The sequence below is a fragment of the Parasteatoda tepidariorum genome, chromosome 5, assembly GCF_043381705.1.
Source record: "Parasteatoda tepidariorum isolate YZ-2023 chromosome 5, CAS_Ptep_4.0, whole genome shotgun sequence".
In the NCBI taxonomy this organism is placed as follows: domain Eukaryota; kingdom Metazoa; phylum Arthropoda; class Arachnida; order Araneae; family Theridiidae; genus Parasteatoda; species Parasteatoda tepidariorum.
The window spans coordinates 90379808-90398484 of NC_092208.1; the positions used below are offsets into that span (position 1 = coordinate 90379808).

The 18677-nt window shown below is 34.3% G+C and overlaps 1 protein-coding gene across 1 annotated transcript in view; it reads left to right on the forward strand.

Moving 5' to 3' along the window:
- The first annotated feature begins 13472 nt into the window (after positions 1–13472).
- The window catches only part of LOC107452393 (uncharacterized), a 74321-nt gene continuing 69116 nt past the window's right edge, over positions 13473–18677 (forward strand). Inside the window, exon 1 of the mRNA XM_071180770.1 lies at positions 13473–13611. The gene's annotated coding sequence lies outside the window, so the exon portion shown is untranslated. The remainder of the gene's footprint in view (positions 13612–18677) is intronic.

An 18677-nucleotide genomic window follows, 5' to 3' on the forward strand; every position in this document is an offset into this window, starting at 1 on the left:
TTTTTTTTTAGGGGAATTATTATTTCTTTTCATTTTCTAGTCGAATCCTAATTTAATGATTCGATGTTATATTTTAAAAAAACCCGAAAAAACCAGGTGCAAAGTAAACGGAGTTTTATTGTCTCTTTCCTGCTTGTTCATCTGTTCAATAAAAATTTTTACTTTTTTATTTTATTTATTCACATGTATAAACAAACGTGTGTGCTTAGTATAAATATAGCTTAGAAATCCTTCTACAGAGAGCGCAAAGATGTGGGCATTTATAGGAGGAGATACGAACCCTCTACCTTCACACTTTAGAGCGTTTGGCAGAAGGGCGATATCGCTGATCCCGGTGAACTCATTTCAATTTCTTTTCATGTGCTGCTTAATAAAGTTTCCGATATTTTTTGCAAGTGAAGTAGTAGCTGATTTAAGATCCCAGACTACGACAAGGATAGTCGCGAGTTCGTTTCAAGAAATGACTGATAAAACTCACTGTAGAGAATAAATAGAATGGCATCCAAACTATCAATTTGAGAAAGGTCGATGTGAACATCAGACTAAGGATGTGGTTTGTGATAGGCAGAAAGGTCACAGGTTCATGTACTATATACAGCGTTTGCAAACAAATAACAAACAAGCACTTCAAGATATAAAGTTGGTCCTAATTCAATCTTTTTATTACATCGCAGTCCAGGACCTTACTCTCTCGTACGTCCCACTCTGTACCCTTCATAAAAAGTTGAACTTTAAAAATACGGTTGTTAGGTTTGGTTGTTAACGTTGCTGTAAATCTACACCATGTTGCCATTGGTGACGATTTGGGATTCATCCTTAATAATGATCCGAAGACAAAATGGTGCATGTACACACTAAACTACTACAATTAAAATAGGAGAGAAGATGGTGGTTGTCATTACCCGGCCTCTGCACCACACTCCTCAGTCCCCCAAGCATACGTTAATTTTAACGACTAGAATGAGAGGCCGAGATAGAGCTAGAATGAGAGGCCAATTCCAAGCTTATACTTCCAAATAATAAAATATTTTAATCTTTTCATCACAAACATATGGACTAAAGTGCGTGAGAAACTGAGGTATCGTACGACTGAGAAAACCATAATTCAATGATCTGAGAAGACTCGGCATTTACAAGAGTGAAGTTTATAAATATTGATTGAAATATGACAAATTTAAACACAATACATCAATCTGTGGGTTTGATTGCTCAATGCTCCTATAAGCCCATCTTGACACAATCTCACACATGCACACAAAAACCCTCAAAATCTACAAACGAATTTAAAGGTTTCAAAAAATTATGTGGATGGTCCTAATATACGCACCTGATATACGATCCGTTAAACATTTTGAACCATGGGATTAGGAGGTTCGATCTACACCTCTTAGAAGAGAAAGAGAAATCCGATCCTTTTGCAGTTCAAAAGTTGTGACATCTCTCTTATCCGCCCCCCCCCTCATTGTGCAGTTTATACCGTTCCTTCTGACTATTCAAGTGATCTGTGCGAAGGCCTTCTCTCTTCTGGGAGGTGTTAGTTCGATATTCAGCGTTAGTCTGAATGTATCTTTCTTCCTCTTTCTGTATTTTATGCCATATAACTTTCGATTCATCAACGATTTATTATTTATAACGATATTTTACTGGCAAATTATTTCTTTATCCTTTATTTAACGATGTATACTTACTACTCTCTATAGGATACCTAGCAGAAACCAGTTTTTTTCCGGAAATATTAATAATTATTTATTGTTATTAATATTTAAATTAATTGAATTAAATAAATATTAAACATTTTAAACTAAAATTGTTCGTTTATTATGTTACAAAAGTAGTCATATGATGATACCTTTTATATAACATATCATTCGGATTTTTAGTGTCTATTTTTTGATAACAAAACAAAAAATTAAGTTATATTTACTTTTTAATAAATATGTTAACTTATACATTCATTTATTTATTCTTATTTTGGGAGAAAAATTCACTAACTATTATTCCCGACGGGAATGCTTTATTAACATTGATAATACAAATGATACTATGGTAAAAAACACTACGGTAATAGGTTTATTGCGGAATCCAAAACGAATAAGTACCATTATAAATTTCCTTTCTTTAAGAAAGCAATGCAAAGAATTAACTTTTCGTACTAATGATAATATCTATGGCGATAAATATTTAATCAGTTTAAATACCAAAACCAAAAAAGGATTTTTGAAACAAGTAATTGATGAAGTTGCAATTATCTGTCGACAAGCAAAGCTGTGTTGAATAGAATTTTTTCCAATAGCATCGGATACTAAATCTGGGTTAAAACAAAAATGATTATCAATTTACAAATTCTTGGTACAAAAATTCAGTAAATAACTGTAAATGGATTATTTAAGAAAAAAAAAAAAATACTGTACAATACGTGAACTCTGAATCTTAAAAAAATCTTGAAAACATTTTCGATAAAAGAAATTTGAATACTTTTGAAGTGTAGATATTTTTTTATATTGTTAGTTGAAATATCACATTTGTTTATAAGAAGATTAGACCAAATGTTTCGCTTTTTACCTTTAAATTAAGATTAGAGAACACTACATTTTTATCTCTGTACTGCCGATAACATTAAATATTTCGGCTTAGATTATTACAGATTTATGTAAATTAGTTGCGGGTCTAAACTTGATGCTAGTAACGAGTAGAGCCCCTGAATTAGACAGGCCGACTAATCAATTATTTTGGAGCAAAAGCTTTTCTTCCAATAATGAAGAGCTACAAGATTTGGCAACTTATCGCTACAAACTACGTTAACCTCAACTATAGGATAATTAGTTAAGAAAAGCGTGCATCGATTAACATTGTTTTTCGGAAACATTTTTTTAATGCTTATACAAATTCTATTACCGATTTAAAGTTTTAAATAAGAAAAATTTGCATATGCTTAATACCAACTACAACAATTTTTTTTATGAATGATTTCGAAATAAATTTGGTACTAAATTTTATATTTCAGTTTAGATCTGGTTTTTTTAAATTTCTTTTCAGCTTTTTTAAACAAAATTAAAATGGATAAAACCATGTTTTGACCTGAAATATTTTAAAATATGTTTTTATAATCGAAATAATTAAATTTCTCATGCAATAATCTATATTATATAAAACGCTAATACGTACGTATGTATCAATAAAACCGATGATATTTCTTTTCTCGCGTTGGCAACAGTTTTCATTTTTAATGAAGTACTTTGTACAACTAAATAAGATTCTTTTCGCAACACTTAAATATTTACTTTATTTTCTTCATTTATAGAGAAAACAGTCGGCAAAGAATTCTGTTAGGTTAAAAAAACATTTCGCTGAAAAAAGAATGAATTCTAAAAGAAATAAAAGTAAACAACTTAAAAAATAAAAATGCTGTTGCCAGCCATGGAATTTTTTGAAACTTAACTTAGCAACATAAATCAAAATGACATAGAAGCGCAACTAGATCAAAATTAAGATACCTGAGCGCTTGACGTAACAAATCCTTCAATTCTATAATTGTTGTATCGCCTAATGCCCAAATTAACAACTGTGTTTTTAAAGAAATTCTACAAAAAATTTTAAATAAACAACTTCTATCCAGCTACTTCTACAACTGCTTCTTGAAGAACTTGGCTCATTGATTAAAAATATTGTTTTAATTTTACAGTACTAACTTTACTTCTACTTACATTATTGCTATGACCCTCTTTCATTACATTTTACAACATCATGCTAAATTTGAGGACACAACACATGGCTTTTGCCTGAGGGGGGGGGGAGTTATCGACCATGCCAACCGTCATCTATCAAAAGGTACCTCAAGATTGATACTGATATACTGATATAAATTATGTTTAACGAAGTTCCTAGCCCAAAGGGCTATCTACTTCTCCATCGAAGGTGATGAAACAATAAGGGATGAGTGGGGTCAGAGATATTTCGTGGAATATTAGGTGTAGGCAGCTTGAACTGGAAGTTGAGAGTCTTTGTTGTGTGTAGAAATCATTAGAGTTCAGGGGTTTTGCCCCTGAGAATGGAGGTGAGAAGCGAGACTGCTTCTTCGTTTTTTAAGAGCTCCTGTAGCTCTTTGATGATGTTAACCAGTCTAATTGATGTTGATGCTGGGGAGTCTTTTTTATGAAGGTGAAGCTTTTTCCTGGGGCGGGCCTCGCACCCAGAAAAATTTGCAGTGTGCTCTTTGTTGCAGTTGCAACATCTCGGAGGAGTTGTCCTTTCCTTGAGGTATTCATAGGAGTAACAGGCTTTCGGCGCACTTTAGGCATCTCGACGGCGCCGAGCATGCACTTTGTGCGTTGCCGTAGGCTTGACATCTGTAGCATTGGAGTGGACTTCTTCCGCCGCGGAATCTCTCTACTTTCGATGAGGAATATGAGATGCTGATTGGCTGCTTCCCTCACGATCACAAGGAAAAGTGGGAGGAGCCTATAGGCCCCGCCCACCCGCTTCTTAAATTGAAAGATCTTGAGGGTCTCTATATTGAGTTTCTCTATTTCCAGAGAAATTTTTCTGCATTCGAAGTTCACTGGAAGACCACGGATAAGAAATTTCCTGTTTCTCTTAATTGGATCAGGTGCAACATCAGAGGGATTCTCTTTCGTGGGTTCAGGAAGTTTTGGAGCCGGGAGAGGTTCTGTAGTCGATTCGGAGAGCTTTCTCTTCTTCTTCTTTTTTCTCTACTTCTCCGGTCTTTTTGAGTCAGAATTGGTCTTTGTCGTGATTTCGGAGGGGCTGGTCACTTCTGTCGGCTCGGCAGTGGGCTCCGTTGTTTCTGGCTCCGGGGTAGAAGTCACTGCGTTCTGGGATGTTGACTGCTCGGGGGCGTCAGGCTCAGATGCGGGAGGGTCTTCTACAGGGATATCCATCTCCTCGGGGGCTGCTGCTTCGGGCTTGGGTGTCTCAGGAACAGGCAAAGGAACAGGAACAGGCGACGACTCAACTGCAGGTTCCAGTAGTCGTGTGATGTTTATTCTTTTAGCATGAGCAATAGTAGCGTCGACGGATTTCCGAAGCTCGGCGATATCGTCGAAGGTGGGAGTACGACGGCCGGAAGGCGAAGCCTTACCGCCTCGTGCAGTTCGATAATAGGGCATAGTCTGAAAACGAGGCTTAAGTGAACACGACCTACTCTCAGTTCAGTCAGTGATCATCCACCCACCTCAAGATTGATTCAAGTTAGCATGTCTTATACAGGGTGCGTAGCCAAATTATTCAACAAAAAATAAGCACCTTTTAAGCACTTTTCAAGCACTCAAAAGATATTTTTAAGCACTTTAAAAAAATATCATAATTAGGCAGGGTTGGAAAGTTATTGACAATTGACGGTTTTATCTTGTTTTAACCGTCATGTCAAAATAAACCTTTTGGCATTGTTTTTGACAATTGTCAAAATTCATGAAATTTTGAATCGTGTAAAACGAATGGCATTTTCATACGCTACGGACTGACAATACGCCGAAATAGATTGGGGTTGAATGAGTTGTGAAAACGTTGAATAGAACAATGTGAGTTGTGTCTTTTTGCATATTTCGTAGCGAAAATCAACATGGAAAAGGAAAAATTTCATTTTGAAAAAGGGAAAATTAAGCACTTTTTGAAAACACCCAATGAAATAAGCACCTTTAAGGGCTTTTAAAAAACGAAAATCGAAAATAAGCACCTTTAAGTACTTTTTTAAAACGCTACGCACCTTTTTATATACCAGTGAATCGATATTTGTATTTCGTAGTGGTAGTTACGCCACAATACTCCCACCAGAATTTTATCGGAGATAGAATTTGATGAACGATTTCCACTAGTTGCTATACTTGTGAAAAACCGGGAGAGAGAGTCACCGTTTTTTTTTTTTTTTTTTAATGTTTTGAGTGATGAAAGTGAGAGGTCGTACTCAGGGGTGAAATCGAGACGGAAAAGAGAAAAGGCTGGTAGCAAAACCATTTCAGTTATAGCTAGTTTTTGGGAGGAGTTTACTTATTCATTTCTTCCAACTATTCAACAATATCTTCTTTATCTTGAAAACGAAGCAGTTTTATATGTATGTTAAAATTATAAAATAAATCTTGATAGTTACATATATTTTATTTTTCTCGAAAAAAATGCTAGAATGAAAAGTTTTTCATACCAGTTTTCACTCTTTTCCGTCTTGTTATATAAGGGCTTTCAGCCCTGGTCGTACTTCATGGTCGTAGTCGCTTGTGTGCTGAATGTGAGAGGTTTATTAACATCACTCGAAAGCGGTCATTATTGCAGTTTGCAGTCACAAGTAGCGAGTCAACTGTTCAATGTGGATCATCCTTCGAAGTGGACGTTACTACAGTTAAGTTGTTACAAAAAGAGCGTTACTGCATGATCAGATCACATCCGGAGATCACCAATGTGGGGGCGGAGTTATCGACCATGCCAACCGTCATCTATCAAATCGATGAATTTTAACCCTAGCGCCATCTACACTTAGCTTTACACGGTCAAATATCCATACAATGCCTTGAGGAATTGCAATTTAAAATATTCACATGACAAACATTTAAACGTATTATATTTTTGTTGAGGTTATTTTGGAAGGGCACTCGATTTTGGAACAAGTTGTGTTTTCTAATTGAGCTGTTCTGCATTACTTATATGTTTAATATTAATAGTATATTTTGAAAAATAACATTAGACGCGGTTCCCAGCAGATAGTGTTGAATTGAGGGGGGAAAAAGGCCGGTTTATTTCCGGGAATAAACCGGCCTTTGAGACGCTTTGTTTAAATTTTCCTTAGACATAAATGATATATTCTCTGAAGGCCTTGAACATATTGTTTCCAACTTCCTTTTAAAGTATTTCCTTACTATTGCTAGTAAATGTTTCAAAAAAATAATTTAAATGGTATCCAAAATTTGTTGGCTAGTTTTTTTTTAAATTTTTATAACAAGAAAGCATTTAAGGTTAAAAAAGAGTCCTTGCTGAAATTTCCAGGGCATACATTTCCTTTCTCACAGTTTCAGTTTCTGTTCAAAGATATTTCGACAGGTAACGCTGCAAGTGGGGCTAACTTGTAAATCAAAGATACTGAAAACCACATTACAAGTTTTTGTAATACTTTATTGAAAGAAATATCACATTACGTTGTTCTTAAAATGTCCACTATTAGTCTCAATCACATGCCGCAATTAGAGCACAAAATTTGCATACATCAAAAAGCAATTGGAAAAAAAATTGTAGAAGGGACTCACAGCGTTTTCTATCGGAAAATTTTGGAACTAAAACCAGTAGCTATTGGAGGAAACGCGCTTCCTGTCACATGAATTTGCTTCAAAAATGGGAATAACTCAACTCAAGAAGAAGACCACTGATACTCAACCACCTGACCTGTGACCTCAGCACCATTCGATCAGGACCAATATACACGATGACGCCGCTTGCTGGTCTCCAAATCATATGAGACGAGCAAGGCCTACTCGAAATAAAATAGAAGAAACAGTTGATAACATAAACAAATACCACGTTTTAACAACCAATCAGGATCGATATCCATGATGACGCCACTTGTATAGATCCAATTTTTTTTCTTTCCTTTTTAAATTTATGTGTTTTCTTTTTACAAATATTTTATATCTGTGAGTGCAATTTAATACTCCTTGTATTTGAGTTACTCAGAAATTCATATTTACTTTTAAAAACCGTTTTTGTCTATTTAATAAACAAGATTTATAGAATAAATAATTAAATACTGTAAGTGGCTCCAAAAATTTTAAGCAATACCCTATTTTATAGAGAGCAGTTTCGTTGCAATTTGTAAACTAGGCATAAACAAAATTCGTTGGTTCTTCTGTACTAAACAACTTATTTTTTTGAAAAAGAGGAAACTTAATGTAGAATTGTCACGCTAAAGCAACTGGTATCGATTTAACGATTCCGATATCGATTTACATTCGTCTTAATGTACAGAAAAAGATGTATGCATATCCTATCTTGAATCGATTCAGTCCTGAGAAATGAATGTATTTAAACGTAAGTATAGATCTTGCTTTCGTGCATCGTTTTCCGTGACCTGATAAAAAATTTTACATTACGATGTGTTGAAGTGGTCTTTGCACATTCTGTGCTTCGCGAATGACACGTCAGATCACATTCTGGTTTGTATAGTTTAATGAATCAATAGACATACAGAAACGATCTCGAGCAAACGATCCGTAACTTTTGTTTTATTGCGACGTCAAGTGTTGTGCCGCTTGACATGGAGTGGAATTAGTTGAGTTCGTATGTTACTTTCATTAGGTAACATGTAAATCGGGAGTAACAAAATTTTAAATAATTTTTACTAATTGAATTTAACGTTAAAGCGTTCGAAAAAAAAATATGGTAAGTATTTTTGCTTTCAAATTGCCTATTGTATCTTTATACGTTATTATAGATCAGACCGAAAAACCCCCCGAATATGTACTGACGTTAATGAATCAATAGTGATACTGAAACGATCTATATCTTTTGTTTTATTGCGATGTCAACTGTTGTGTTGCTTAAGATAAAAATATCGAATGGAATTATAATTGAGCAATACTTTGCTCGTGTATGTTATTTTTGTCACGCACTCAAAACGCACCAGGTTTATGTAGAACATGACTCCAATCCATTTACGTTTTTTAAATTTCGCTTTCAGTTTTGCTTTTCCTGCCGATTTCAAATTTTATGGAATTTGATCCGCAAGATTCTTCTAAAACACTTGTAAATAAATACCTTTCATGTTATTTTTTTTTTCACTGCCATGTCTCAGGTTAATACAGTTAGGCAAATTTAACACTAGTATTGAAAATTCCAATTTCTGTTGGTTATGTTTTTGTTTTTCCAGAATTTATTGAGAATAGCGTAACTAAACTCATGTTTGTGAAAATTGCAACACCATGAAGGACTTACGCGAGTGAGCTGAAATTTTCAGGATATGCAAAGTAGAGCATAATATGCAAATGATTAGAATTTCAGACCCGTAGCGCATGCGTATGCTGAACAGCGCCCTATGAACGGCGGATGGATCCGAACAAATAGACGGCTGTAGCGAGGCGTTTATGGTTATCGGTGGTTATCTGCTGGTGGTTAACGTTAGCTCAGACTTTACTTATGCCTCATCGACAAAAGAGAGCGAGATTTCAACAACTTACGGAGTTTGAAAGGGGGAGAATCATCGGCCTTCGTGTAGCTGGATTGCCTTATCATGCAGTAGCCGCTCGTCTGCAGCGTAACAGAAGCACAGTGATGCGTGTTTGGAAGCAGTTAACGGACGAGTGTCAGACAACTCGGAAATCCGGGAGTGGACCTCGAAATGTCACGTCAGCTCGCGATGATAGACACCTTGTCCGCATGGTTCTGACAGACCGTACGGCTCCCTCCAGACAGCTGGCAGCACTGTGGTCAATAGTTACAGGTGTTTCATTGTGTACTTCATCAATTCGTAGACGTCAACTGCAGCGTGGACTGCGCGCAAGGACTCCTTTATACAGGATCACCATCACGCTAAACCATAGCCACCTGCGGCTACAATGGGCCAATCAGCATCGGGACTTGCGTGCTGATTGGCAGCGTGTCGTGCTTTCTGACGAATCCCGCTTTAATTTGTGGTACCATGATGGCCGCATTCGTGTCAGACGCTATGCCTGTGAACGCCACCTTCCGGAGTGCATTATCGAACGCCACAGTGGACGAACACCCGGAGTTATGGTCTGGGGTGCCATAGCATATCATGGACGATCTCAATTGCTACGAATTGTGGGTAATCTGAACAACAACCGGTACATCAGTGAAGTTTTACAGCCCCAAGCTGTTCCCTTCCTTCAAGCCTTGCCAGGCGCTGTATTTCAGCAAGTCAATGCCCGCCCTCATATTGTTAGGACTGTTCAATCCTTCCTTGCATTGCGACAGGTACAGCTTCTTCCTTGGCCTGCGTATTCCGCACATATGTCACCGATGGAACATGTGTGTCATTTCGTTGGTCGGTGACTCGCTCGTGATCCTTGTCCTGTTGCTTCTGCAGACGAAATTTGGGTACGCATACAAACTATATAGAATGCTCTTCCTCAGACAGACATTCAAAATTTGCTTGACTCCATGCCACGTCGTGTAGCAGCGCTTATTGCGGTGCGTGGTGGTTACACGAAATACTGATTTCGATCTCTTGTTATTGTTTGTTTGCTTTGAACGTTTAATCATTTATTTGTACCACTACCACTCAACTGTGTAGTAAATTTCATTCAATTATGGCGATTCCTTCATGGTGTTGCAATTTTCACAAACAGGAGTTTACTTCGGGCTTTGTTTAATCTATTTAGTACATCTTCATCAAGTCTAGTTCCTACTTTAACTACTATGCAGTTAAACCTCACTAGACAGGCATTGATGATTTGTTGTTGAAACAATTTCTTTTATTCTTTAAAAATTTACGATCGTGTTTTTTTTAACTTTAAATTTCAACTATTTTCAACAGGTGTCCACGATAGTATCAATATTTTGTTGTTGTTCCTAATGCAACATTCCAATTCAGCAGGTCTGCTGAATGAAACCAAGCGTATTTAAGGCATAGGGTGCGTTGCGTTTCTTATTTTCCAGTGTCGCCATCTATGGCCAAGAATTCGACTTCAACCACACACTCGTCACAACCCGTTTTAAAGGCAGACCCATTCATACATCCATTCATTCATCCACAGATCGTAAATTTGACCTGAACTGGAGAATAATCAATCTAAAATTTAGTACCTCCAGACATGTGATTTGTTCTGGGAACATGGAGGACTTTTTTGACCCAACAGATTTAACGTGCACCAGTCAGCATTTACTACTTGAACTTGGTCTTCGGCCGGCGGGGATTGAACTCACGACTCATTTCACGTTCGTATGGGCCCAACGCCATACGAACCAGGCTATCCCGAACATTGTCAATATTCTCTAAGTATTGAATTTCATTAATAATCTTATTAATAATTTTCTCCGGGTAAAACAAGTGCTCATTAATTTCACAGGAAAAGCAAATTTATCTCTTACTTTTCTGTTTCATCCAGAAGTTATTTTATCTTTTGAGGGTTCAAAATGAATAGTATATGGAAAAAGTAACATAAAGTTAGATCGGAACAGCAAGGGGATCAAAATCGTTGTATGAATCTTCAGTTCAACATTAGTAATAAAATAAAAATCATTTCAAGCATCGAAAAGTTTAAGACAGTATGAGATGTGAGGTGATCTCCTTTTACGTAAGTAGTATTTGTAATTATCAGATGATTAAGAATGAAATTCTTATATTAAAAACATTTTTCAAACAATATACCACCATGTCATTACAAATCAATTGAATGAAAACTTAAAAAGTCATTTTTCAGATGCCTCCCTCGAAAAATTCGAAACCCCCTAGTGCACAATTACACACATAATTTATTTTATTCACTTAAAATTTTTATTAAAAAACAGTTGAATTTATAATCATTTTAACGCCAAACAGATTATACCATTCGACACTTACCAACTAACTAGAGCTCTTAAACCTCCGCTGGAGATATGAGTCTAACGGCAATTCAAGTTTCAATCATTTCCTGAACTCATAGAAATGGCATTTATCACCGTATTATCTCAAATCGAAATTTTAACCCGTTTCGGACTACTGAGTATGCTTAAATTTTAACTGAATTTTCCGTACAGGATGGCAATAACAAGTTTTAGTCACTTCCTAACCGCTGAAAGCAAAATGTTTCACCCTATTATCGCCAAAAGAAATGTATCGTCAATCCGAATTGCGATCACTTTCTTAAGAATAAGAAGCTGAACTGGTGCTCTGTATCTGGAGACAATTCAAGCCACAAATGTTTACTAAACAAAATTTATCGCCACAAAAGAATTTATCGTTTACAAAAACTTTGACTTTTTTCCCGACTTGATGAACTAGACACTAAAAAAGAAGAGAATAATAAAATTAAATGGAGAACTACGTTTTCCAAATAAACTACGAAGGAGAATTTTTTTTCCTCCAATGCCCACCTGGGTAATGAACTAGGTCATACAGGCACCCGAAGGGCAGATTTGTTGGCCACTCTTTCAGGGGACCCTATTAGGTGGGCCAACGTTGCTCCCACAGTAAGGGCAGATAGTACAGAGAAGGAAAGAGCATCCATGCCTTGCCCGGGATTCGAACCAAAAATCTTTCTGATGCAAGGGCAGTTCCTTAACCCCTACGCAGGCCGGTCCGACCGATGGAGAAAATAAAATTTTATTTTTGTCAGACCTAAAATGGAAACATAATATTATCACGGTTGAAAATATCCATATCTTTCGAAATGGATGCTCCTTACGCTTTGGGGGCCGTTCAAACGCTGCGTAACTAAGGTTTTGGCAATCTTGGACTCCCCTCCCCCCCTTGGCAAAATTAAGAAAATCAAGAACCTATTCCCTGCTTGTAAGAGAAACTCGCAATTGTTTTTGCTTTAACTTTGACTTTTTTTATAGTAATCTAATTTCAGAATTAAATTTCAATTCAAATTACGCACAAAAACACATTTTACACAAATTAAAATTTACGTTTTCGTTAATTGTTTAAAACTTTGAATAGAATATTCCTTAGGAATCTTTTGGGCTAACCTTCTGTGGCCCCATTTTGAAAGCCCTGAAACTCTTCGGAGAAATTTTTTCCGAACTCTTTTTTTTTCTTACGCGTTAAATTTGTTTATGCGTGATTCTTTTATTCTTTGCATTTAAAAAAAAATGAAAATAAGGGAATTTTAAAGTTTTATAAAAGCATTTTTCATACCATCTTGACAGTAAAAATAATTAAATCATAAAAACACCGTTTGGCGCTTACGTCATATTTTAAATGCCCCTTTTGTTGTGACAAAAATTACATGTATTTTCTGTTTAGTCTGATTGAAAATTTGTAGTTTTTTATTTAAAAATGTTTAAAATTTCAATTTATTTTATTGTTTAAGAAGATAGCACTGGCGTTCTTTTATTTATTTATTTTTTGTATAGAAAAAAAGTTACAAATAACTTCAGTGAACCTACAGAGTTTAATAACTTAGCGAGATTAATTTAATAAGAGGATTATTGATTTTCATTGATGTTCTCGTTCTAGTCAAATATTTATTCACCTTCTGATTCAGGACTCGTTATTATTTAATCGTCAAAATCATCAATAACTCTCTCACTATTTTGATTAATTGCACTTATTTTCATGACAAACGAACATCTAATGACATGTCCAAGTAATGTGACAAGCTGATGACCACATACCTCGTTCAACCCTACATGTTTATGATCCGAAACTGTAACTCGGACATAGACCTGTCATTGTCCAAAATTTATAACCGTCGCTTAGATAAAAATAATCGGGTGCGGTCTATTTTATTTCCAACCCCTACTGTCCGTCATTTTCTTTTTAGTTTATTTTTTCACTCTCTTTATGTACTTGGCATCTATAAAGAGTATATTCGATTAATCGATATTAAGAGAGTTTTGCCTCGCATTTTACGCCGAATCATTTGTTGCATTCACGCCAAAGGTAATGGTTCCATCTTTTGTTCTTCGGTGAAAATATTCGACTTATGAATTTATTGATTTGTCTTCCAATCGGTAAGTTGGACAAACGCATTTGTTTGTTAATACATTCATTATATAAAACTTTTCAACCAGGAGTTAAAAATAATGTGTTGTATGCAAATGGATTTTGAATGAGGCCATTAGGATAATTTACTGCTCACATGAAATATTGGCATAATATAATGATGATATAGTCATAAGTTCTGGAATTATATTTTAAAAGAAAGAAGAACGTGTTTTGCTATAATGCAACGTAGATACATTAATGTATTAGTTTTCTTAATTTGCTAAACATAAACCAACTATAACAAAGGCCCTACGAACTGTACACAAATCTCATCATTTACAATTGTTTCCCTCATCTCGAAATATCCGCATAATTTTATTTTCCAATAAAATTAGTTCATTTACTTTGATAATCTTGCTTTTCTATTCTTTTTTTTTTGCAGCATACACTGCTTAAAAAGAAGCATGTTTTTGGCACTATTTTTCCTCCCATTGGCAGCAAAAATAAGCAATCTATTAACTCCCTCTCATGTTTATGTTGTGTCCCGTTCTTCGTTTTAACATTAATTTTATACTGTAGTCATCTAATTTTAAGAATCTTAGGATTAAATTCAAATGTTACTTTACATCATACGAAATGTAAGTTTTAAAAGATTTTATGAAATTTTGATATTTCTTGAAGATATTTTTTTCTTACTGTTTCTTCCCTAAAATTTAACTTTTGTTTTAAAATCAAGCATTTTCGTAGCATAGTTTTTTTCAAACATTTATGTACCATCCATTTTTTACATTTTAAAAAAGTTTTGAAAATAAGTGGTTTTTAGAGTCTCACGTAAGCATTGTTCATACCCCTCCTCTCATCTTACCAGCAAAAGTAAGCAAATCGTGAACCTCTTTTTGTGCTTACTTATTATTTGTACGACAACCAAGTTAAAAGAATGTTCGATACTTCTCTGTATCTCCGTACCGTTTTAAAATGTCCTAACTTTTGATAACACTCGCGATGCTAAATTAATTGTGGTAATAGGCTCTTACCTCATATACTAATATAGATAGTTCACTGCTCCCAAAATGGAGTAGTACCGAGTGTTACAACTTGGACTCAATTAGATTCTGGAATTTAAAGGTAGTTTCAGAAAGATTTCCAGAACTTACGTGTAAGGCAATGTAAATGCCTTATTTAGTTGATTGTGTAAGAGCTGTATTCTGTTGCTGCCAAATTGTTACGAAACGAAGTTAGAAAGAATGTTCAATTTCTGTTCTTCATTTTAATGAATTCTAATATTCGCTGCGATGCTAAATATGGGTATATAAGGTGACTTCTACTCTGTTGGAAGTTTAAAAAAAAAACAAACCATTTTCCCTATGGAGAGAGCCTGTTTGCATCTAAGTACACATCAAATGGATATTAAGCTTTCAGCGCGTACGAATATCAGCATTGCCAATTCTTGAAACGACGTTGCACTGCCTTCTTTTTGCTTGCTATCTTGTATCGTGTAAGATGAAGAAAATAATACTTATCGTTTTGTTAATAAGAATTAATAAAAACGGTATCTAAAAATTGAAACCAATATACGTTTTTCTGTCCGCATTTAAATAAGCTGATGAAGGAATAATAAATAATCTGACTTGCAGACGATTTTCTTCTACAGCGAAACTAAAGTAAAAATTATCTCGCTTTTGATTTGTTAAGAGCATGTTAGCATAAGACGCGCCATTTTTAGTGAGGTCCAATCAAATCCAGTGATCTTGCAACGTCATGGACGTCATCTTTTACAAGAACTAATGGTCATATGTATCAAAATACGTCGCCAAGTCTAGAATTCAATAAGACTACTAAACCATTACCTTTCTTTAATAATTCTATGATATATATCTAAAAAGATAGCACGAATTACATTTCTTGTTTAACCATTAAAAGCTTTTATATTGTTTTGAAAACATATTTGCATAATTTGACAACGAAATAAAAACGGATCTTCAAGCAGTCGCGGATGATTACTTAAACCGCAATGGATTTTTTTTTCTTAACTTGCAACGGAGTGCAATTAAAATCTTTGCTGTAATGTTTGAAAATTTGTGACTCAAATAAAAATAGAAATAAAAAGTACATAAGGCTATGCACACGGGCAAGGTGATGATTATCGCATTTTGTTAATTTCGAAGTATGCTTGTGAATCTACTCATTAAGTCAAGCGCTTCCTTTTCTATAGTATGGATTAATTAGGAAAAAAGGTTTCGAAATTAAAAATCGGCATTTTTAACTGGTTCTCCTTACTGAAGTCTAACTATTCGTACTTCCACTGGAGAGAAAAACTTTTATGATACTTATTCCTGAAAAGTGTTAAGCAATTTGATGTTAGAATTGTTTTTTATTTCTCCTTTATGTTAAATTATTTTTAATGTCATCCGTAAACTGCCCGTTTAATTTTTTAAAAAAAATTGCTGCATTCATGTCGCATTATTTTGAAAACATTTCAACACCATTTATTGTGCTTTGTATATTTTTTATTAACTTTCGAATGCACTGTTTAATCAGTTTCATGATTTTTAAGAAAATAAATTCGTTGTTTGTATCTTTCGATTTGTTTTAAAAAGAGCAGCGTGTCCGTTTTTGGATTTTGTGTCATTAAGCCCTTCATTTAATTAATTTATTTCAAGGTTGAATGGTATCATTCATTTATTCAGTAAATGAAATATTGTTATATTAATAACGATGAGTTATAAAAATCCTTTTTAAGAGTAAGCTTTAAGGTTAGACTCGTCAATGTACAAGCGTATGAAAAAAATTATGTTGTTTTGCTCTTTTCCTATTTTATTTATTTTTTTGTTGCTAACCAATGCTAAGCCACTTTATTTTGTTCATTCACGCTAAAGTTAATGATTGCATCTTTTGTAATTTTACCTACCTTAAGTGGAAGTAGTATTACAATATTGGGAGAGTATTTGAGACAAATTCTATTAATTTTATCGATTCAGCATGCAAAGTTTAGCAAACAAATCTGTTTTGTTAGAATTTTATTATTAAACTTATCATTCAGTGGTTAAAAATAATTTGTTGTATGCAAATGTATTTTGAGTAAAACCATTAGGATAATTCACACGAAATAACGGAATAATATTAGGGTGATCATTTGGTGAAGAGGTTTTTAAATAGTACGAAAAACATGTTTTCCAAACGTCGACTATAATGAATGACAATTTGTTTTGTTCATTTACTAAATATAAACTAATCACTCCATTCAAGTTTAAAGGGTTTGTTGGTAAAAATATCTATTTTTATCTATTGTTATCAGTTTATGTGTTATAATGAACAGTTTATGTGTTTAAATTTTTTAAAAGGAAATATGTAAAGGTAATATAATAATGAGTCACATATTTTTTATTTTATCTGGAAAAGGGAAGGATTTTTTGTGAATGAAACTATTGTTTTACATGTAGGGCTGTTTCTGAATAAGGTACTGTTATTTAGTGGACTGTTAGGAAACTTTATTTGTTAGGTAAATAATGCTAAATAACAATATGATGAATAATGTCAAAATAATGAATTTTTAAATTCAGTGAAACACGAATTCTCTTATGTGGCACCGTAAATCCGAGTATTACTATATCTGGTAAAGTCTTTTACATTGTCTTAAATAATAATTCAAGTATTGAGTAACATTTATTTAGAACAATTTTAGCTACGAAGTAATTATTTAGATTTATTTTTGATCCTTTCTGAAATGGCGGTCGAAATTTTAAACATAAACGATGCCGCATATTATCATGCCAATTATTGGTGATGGCGATTGCCATTTTCGAGCGATAGTATAAATACGTATTATACGATACTCAAGTTATGGATCTAGGGGTAAGCAAGGAAGTAGTGCAGCACGTAACGTAGAATCGGGGTAAGTTTTCTATCTTATCTCACGATTGAAAGGGTTTTAATACTTCTGCTATGTCGAAATATATCCCCAACTTATACTTACTGTGGTTTGTGTGATTTTATGGCTATAATTCAATATATAAAGAACTCTGACAATATCGTGAATATCTCTTAAAAATAGTTAGAACTGAAATCAAAATAGCTGTATGCTGAAAAATTTGGTTAATACATTGCTCAAAATTCTTAAAAGGTTAGGATTGGAAGATGGGGTTGAAGAATTAAATTATTTAAATACAGTATTGCTGAGTTACACATTCAGCTTGATTACTATTGAAGTTTGTATGTTGTACAATGCCATTTTTGAAGTTGGCCAAGCTTCTCGTGAAAGGTATCAGTATAATACATTTCATATTACGTATAGCATATCGAAAATTTACTATCATTTTGACCATTTAGGCAAAAGTTCGTAGCAAGCAAGCTATTTACTTCATAATATAATTATTGTGCATACTAAATAGAACTGTATTCAGGAGTTTTAGTAACTCTAAAAATAATGCGTGTATAATTTTTGATATAGTGTAAAAGTTGCTTATAACGTTTGGAGAATCAGCTTAAAAATAGTTCTCCATTGGAGCAATAGAATCTTGAAATTGATAAAGGAGAATAATACTATATTTCCATGTTTTTTTCACGGCATATCTTGCAGTAAGAGTGTATTATAAAGTGCTCCTTGGATTGGGTATTGTACCTTGGAACTTTTGCTTATAAAATCTTCCATTATCTTGATTAAATAGGATTTGGGAATTTATATCCCTGTTAAATAATTCTTCCTATTTTCTGTAAAAATATAATAAATGGTCAAAATAAGAGGGACACCCGATTATGAACTTCCTATTTTGCTACTCAATCCAGATTTTTATTTTCAACTTGCACTCAAAATGAAAAACAGCACTTTTCTATTTGAAAATGCACTCTATAACAAAAAAATCGACTCACAAAGAAGGAGTTGTCCGATTGAAACGAAAATTGGTGGATAGGAAGATAATGTACAGAATAGTAAATGATTAAAATTTCAGAGCAATTGAATAATTTATTGCAGAGTTACAGTAACAAGTTCAATAAGGTGTTGACCCGCCTCTAGCCTGGATACAAGCTGCCACACGGCGTGGCATAGACCGATAAAGCTCCCGGATGGTCTCTTGCGGTATTTCCTGCCAAATTC